The sequence below is a fragment of the Ctenocephalides felis genome, unplaced genomic scaffold (genome assembly GCF_003426905.1).
Source record: "Ctenocephalides felis isolate EL2017-DRISC unplaced genomic scaffold, ASM342690v1 CF-g0.4_SCAFFOLD_03055, whole genome shotgun sequence".
Classification (NCBI taxonomy): Eukaryota; Metazoa; Arthropoda; class Insecta; order Siphonaptera; family Pulicidae; genus Ctenocephalides; species Ctenocephalides felis.
In genome coordinates, this window is record NW_020539209.1 from 1 (window position 1) to 5,000 (window position 5,000).

Sequence of the window (5,000 nt, forward strand, 5' to 3'; positions counted from 1 at the left end):
TCACAGTTCGAATTTTCCCAGACTTTGTCTTGACGATTCACACCGTAAGCGCGAGCAGGCCCCTCGCCGCAGGTCAAATCACGTCGCTGGGACTCAGTCAAATACCTACGCTTGTCCGCGCGCCCTTATATAGGGGAATAGGTCGTGTCGAGGCGATGCGAGCAAGCTCAGGCTAAAGTACGCTATGTTGTTCGGGCGGGTACGGATATCATTCCCCGGTGTATTTTTACATCATATTCGATACTTTTAGTCTGTCAATGATATATTAGCGTAACTTTTAATAATGTTGTGAGCCACATCTAGAATTATATACCCGTATATATTCGATGCTGGTTTGCGGCTATAGATAACTGGTGGTAGGATCATTCGTTTTTTAAACGTTCGATCAGAGAGAGTTGAAATTATTTGGGTCTGCGGACCGCCAAATATGAAATCTATATATTTTAATAATATAAATTTTACAAATTGACTACGGTCAAATATGGTGAATATAGCAGAACTAGCAAAGCTTCTCGCAGCGATGGTCTTTCGTTTTATGACGTTTGATCGGAGCGAGTTGAAATTATTTGGGTCTGCGGACCGCAAATAAAAAAATATACAATTTATATTTAATAATATAGGAATTTACAATGTGACTAAAGTCAATAGATGGGTGGTGCAGCAGAACTGACGAAGCTTCTCGCACGAGGATCATTCATTTATGAACGTTCGATCGTTGCGAGTTAAATTATTTGGGTCTGCTGACCACAAATATGAAATCTTGTGATTACTCGACAAATATTGCTGTAATCAAGTGCGCTCCCTATAGTATAATATACTGTGGGCAAAAGCTTCTGGCAATGATCATTCGTTTCATTAACGTTTGACCGGAGCTAGTCGCAAATATTGCGCAGTGTGCAAAAGCAGCGTGACGCAGTTTACAACCGCTTAGCGCTCTTATGCATTGTGTGAGAGCACTGCCATGTATATCTGCTCGGTATCGCCAGATGCCTGAGCGAATGACGAAGTTCGTTGTGAAAACGGCGTTCTTTTTGAATATTATACTTAAACGCATAGCTCAATCAATTCTTTGGGCGCTAGATGAAAGTCTAGTGTTTTAAAGTCGATTGTAGTAAACTTGCGTTAGTATTCTATAACTCTGCACATTTTATTCAAATTGTGCGAATTTGAACATTCGCTTCATTGCGTTGTGTTTAAGAAAATGAAAAATCAGCGAAAGCAGATTTTTCAATCTCACACACAGTGAAATATTCATATTTCAATTTTAAAGCGAAGACGTTTGTTTTTGGACCACAACGTGCTCTAAAATTGCTAAAGTGGTTGCGCGTCCTAGAGAATTTATTTTCTTGCGACCCGCCATATAGCCTGTCCAGACCATCGCGGTGATGGTTCGCCACGGTAACCCGAGCGACCCGTCGCTGCAGGTCAAACTGTCGTAGACCGGTCTAGAATAATATACGCCGTATATGTTCGGATGTCGGTTTACGGCCGGGTTTCTGGACCTTATTTATAAGTGTTTCAACCATACTGTACAGCATATCCGCGGCATGTGTCGTTGACGCAAAGACTCTTATGCGGAAAATAAAATATACAATGCAATCAACTCAATACTCTCCGAGCGAGAATAAAAGTTAGTTATAACGATGAATTCTTATAATGAATTCGCCCCGACGTTTTCAATCTAACGAAGGGTAAAAGAGACTGTTTGAAATTAACTGGTCTGCGGACCGCAAATTTCATGTACGGACCGCCGTTTCGACGGTTGTTAAAGGTCTAGCCTCTGTGTAAGCGCAGAATATATAAATATCAAGTCGCGATGTAACTTTTCGTCATGTTCAGGGAATATCGTACGACTCAGATATATAATGTAGAAAATTCGTTGTTTAGAAATATCATCGAACTTTTCTATACAAAGTGTGGTCCTCTCGGGTGACGCCGAGGGACATTTACGCACTATGCTATTATTATATTAACCCCTGGTTGATCCTGCCAGTAGTATATGCTTGTCTCAAAGATTAAGCCATGCATGTCTCAGTGCAAGCCACATTAAGGTGAAACCGCGAATGGCTCATTACATCAGTTATGGTTCCTTAGATCGTACCCACATTACTTGGATAACTGTGGTAATTCTAGAGCTAATACATGCAAATAGAGTTCCGACCAGAGATGGAAGGAATGCTTTTATTAGATCAAAACCAATCGGTGGCGGGCTTGCCTTGCTCACCGTTTGACTTGGTGACTCTGAATAACTTTGTGCCGATCGCACGGTCAGTACCGGCGACGACGCATCTTTCAAATGTCTGCCTATCAACTGTCGATGGTAGTTTCTGCGACTACCATGGTTGTTACGGGTAACGGGGAATCAGGGTTCGATTCCGGAGAGGGAGCCTGAGAAACGGCTACCACATCCAAGGAAGGCAGCAGGCGCGCAAAATTACCCACTCCCGGCACGGGAGGTAGTGACGAAAAATAACGATACGGGACTCATCCGAGGCCCCGTAATCGGAATGAGTACACTTTAAATCCTTTAACGAGGATCTATTAGAGGGCCAGTCTGGTGCCAGCAGCCGCGGTAATTCCAGCTCTAATAGCGTATATTAAAGTTGTTGCGGTTAAAAAGCTCGTAGTTGAATCTGTGTCCCACACTGTCGGTTCACCGCTCGCGGTGTTCAACTGGCATGTCTGTGGGACGTCCTACCGGGTGCTTAGCCCGTAAAAAGGCGGCCCAACTCAAAATCCTACCAAGGTGCTCTTCACCGAGTGTCGAGGTGGGCCGGTACGTTTACTTTGAACAATTAGAGTGCTTAAAGCAGGCTCATTCGCCTGAATATTGTGTGCATGGAATAATGGAATAGGACCTCGGTTCTATTTTGTTGGTTTTCGGAATTCCGAGGTAATGATTAATAGGGACAACTGGGGGCATTCGTATTGCGACGTTAGAGGTGAAATTCTTGGATCGTCGCAAGACGGACAGAAGCGAAAGCATTTGCCAAATGTGTTTTCATCAATCAAGAACGAAAGTTAGAGGTTCGAAGGCGATCAGATACCGCCCTAGTTCTAACCATAAACGATGCCAGCTAGCGATCCGCCGAAGTTCCTCCGATGACTCGGCGGGCAGCTTCCGGGAAACCAAAGCTTTTGGGTTCCGGGGAAGTATGGTTGCAAAGCTGAAACTTAAAGGAATTGACGGAAGGCACTACAAGGAGTGGAGCCTGCGGCTTATTTGACTCAACACGGGAAACCTCACCAGGTCCAGACACCGGAAGGATTGACAGATTGAGAGCTCTTTCTTGATTCGGTGGGTGGTGGTGCATGGCCGTTCTTAGTTGGTGGAGTGATTTGTCTGTTAATATCTGATAACGAACGAGACTCTAGCCTGCTAAATAGACGTACTTTCTGGTATCGCAAAGACCCTCCGCTTCGGCTTCGGTCGTTGTTGGTTGTGGTTCTCACTACGGCGTACAAATATATCTTCTTAGAGGGACAGGCGGCATTTAGTCGCACGAAATTGAGCAATAACAGGTCTGTGATGCCCTTAGATGTTCTGGGCCGCACGCGCGCTACACTGAAGAGATCAGCAGGTTTTCCTTGGCCGAAAGGTCCGGGTAATCCGTTGAAGCCTCTTCGTGCTAGGGATTGGGGCTTGCAATTCTTCCCATGAACGAGGAATTCCTAGTAAGCGCGAGTCATAAGCTTGCGTTGATTATGTCCCTGCCCTTTGTACACACCGCCCGTCGCTACTACCGATTGAATTATTTAGTGAGGTCTTCGGACCGGTGCGCGGCAGCGTTTCGACATTGCCGATGTTGCTGGGAAGATAACCGAACTTGATTATTTAGAGGAAGTAAAAGTCGTAACAAGGTTTCCGTAGGTGAACCTGCGGAAGGATCATTAACGTACATTTACTATTAAGTGAATGAAACGTGTGCTATATGTCGCAATATAATGTTGCAGACTAAATGTTGTGCGCTCCCATGGTATAATATACTGTGGGCAAAAGCCTCTGGCAATGATCATTCGTTTCATTAACGTTTGACCGGAGCTAGTCGCAAAATATTGCGCAGTGTGCAAAAGCAGCGTGACGCAGTTTACAACCGCTTAGCGCTCTTATGCATTGTGTGAGAGCACTGCCATGTATATCTGCTCGGTATCGCCAGATGCCTGAGCGAATGACGAAGTTCGTTGTGAAAACGGCGTTCTTTTTGAATATTATACTTTAAACGCATAGCTCAATCAATTCTTTGGGGCGCTAGATGAAAGTCTAGTGTTTTAAGTCGATTGTAGTAAACGCTTGCGTTAGTATTCTATATACTCTGCACATTTTATTCAAATTGTGCGAATTGAACATTCGCTTCATTGCGTTGTTTTAAGAAAATGAAAAATCAGCGAAGCAGATTTTTCAATCTCACACAGTGAAATATTCATATTTCAATTTTGAAACGAGATTTTGTATCTCGGACCGAAACGCGAAAGCTTTACGGTGTACTAATTGTAACCATAATAATCATACTAGTTTCAGAATCGCCCGAGTTATCTTAAACGATTTCGAGGGGATCACGATCGAAACATGTATAAATATATATAAAATCACCCTGAACGGTGGATCACTTGGCTCGTGGGTCGATGAAGAACGCAGCTAATTGCGCGTCGACATGTGAACTGCAGGATACATGAACATTGACATTTCGAACGCACATTGCGGTCCTCGGATACTGTTCCCGGACCACCTCTGGCTGAGAGTCGTATAACATTACCAGACTGCCGCTTGCTTTAAACGGCTTGCCGGCGAATGATGGAGTTTCGCGTAATGCGTGCTCTTAAATAATTCACTCAACGTGTGAGCCAGTCCACTTTGCAACATCGGACATTACCGTTCGTTGACGTTCTGTGGGATTACGGCGGGTTGTGTGTCCTAGAGATTTTATATTCTTGCGACCCTCCCGATAACCGGAAACCGAACTCTTCGAAATGCGGTTTCGTTCCGGCAAATTTGGACGATT

At 44.3% G+C, this 5,000-nt stretch overlaps 2 non-coding genes across 2 annotated transcripts; both read left to right on the top strand.

Annotated features, from left to right (window-relative positions):
- Window positions 1-1,973: 1,973 nt before the first annotated feature.
- LOC113381756 lies at window positions 1,974-3,894 on the top strand. The gene has a single exon (XR_003367582.1). It is a non-coding gene; the product is annotated as a small subunit ribosomal RNA (ribosomal RNA).
- Window positions 3,895-4,588: 694 nt separating this feature from the next.
- On the top strand, window positions 4,589-4,743 carry LOC113381755. Its single transcript, XR_003367581.1, has one exon. It is a non-coding gene; the product is annotated as a 5.8S ribosomal RNA (ribosomal RNA).
- Window positions 4,744-5,000: the final 257 nt, after the last annotated feature.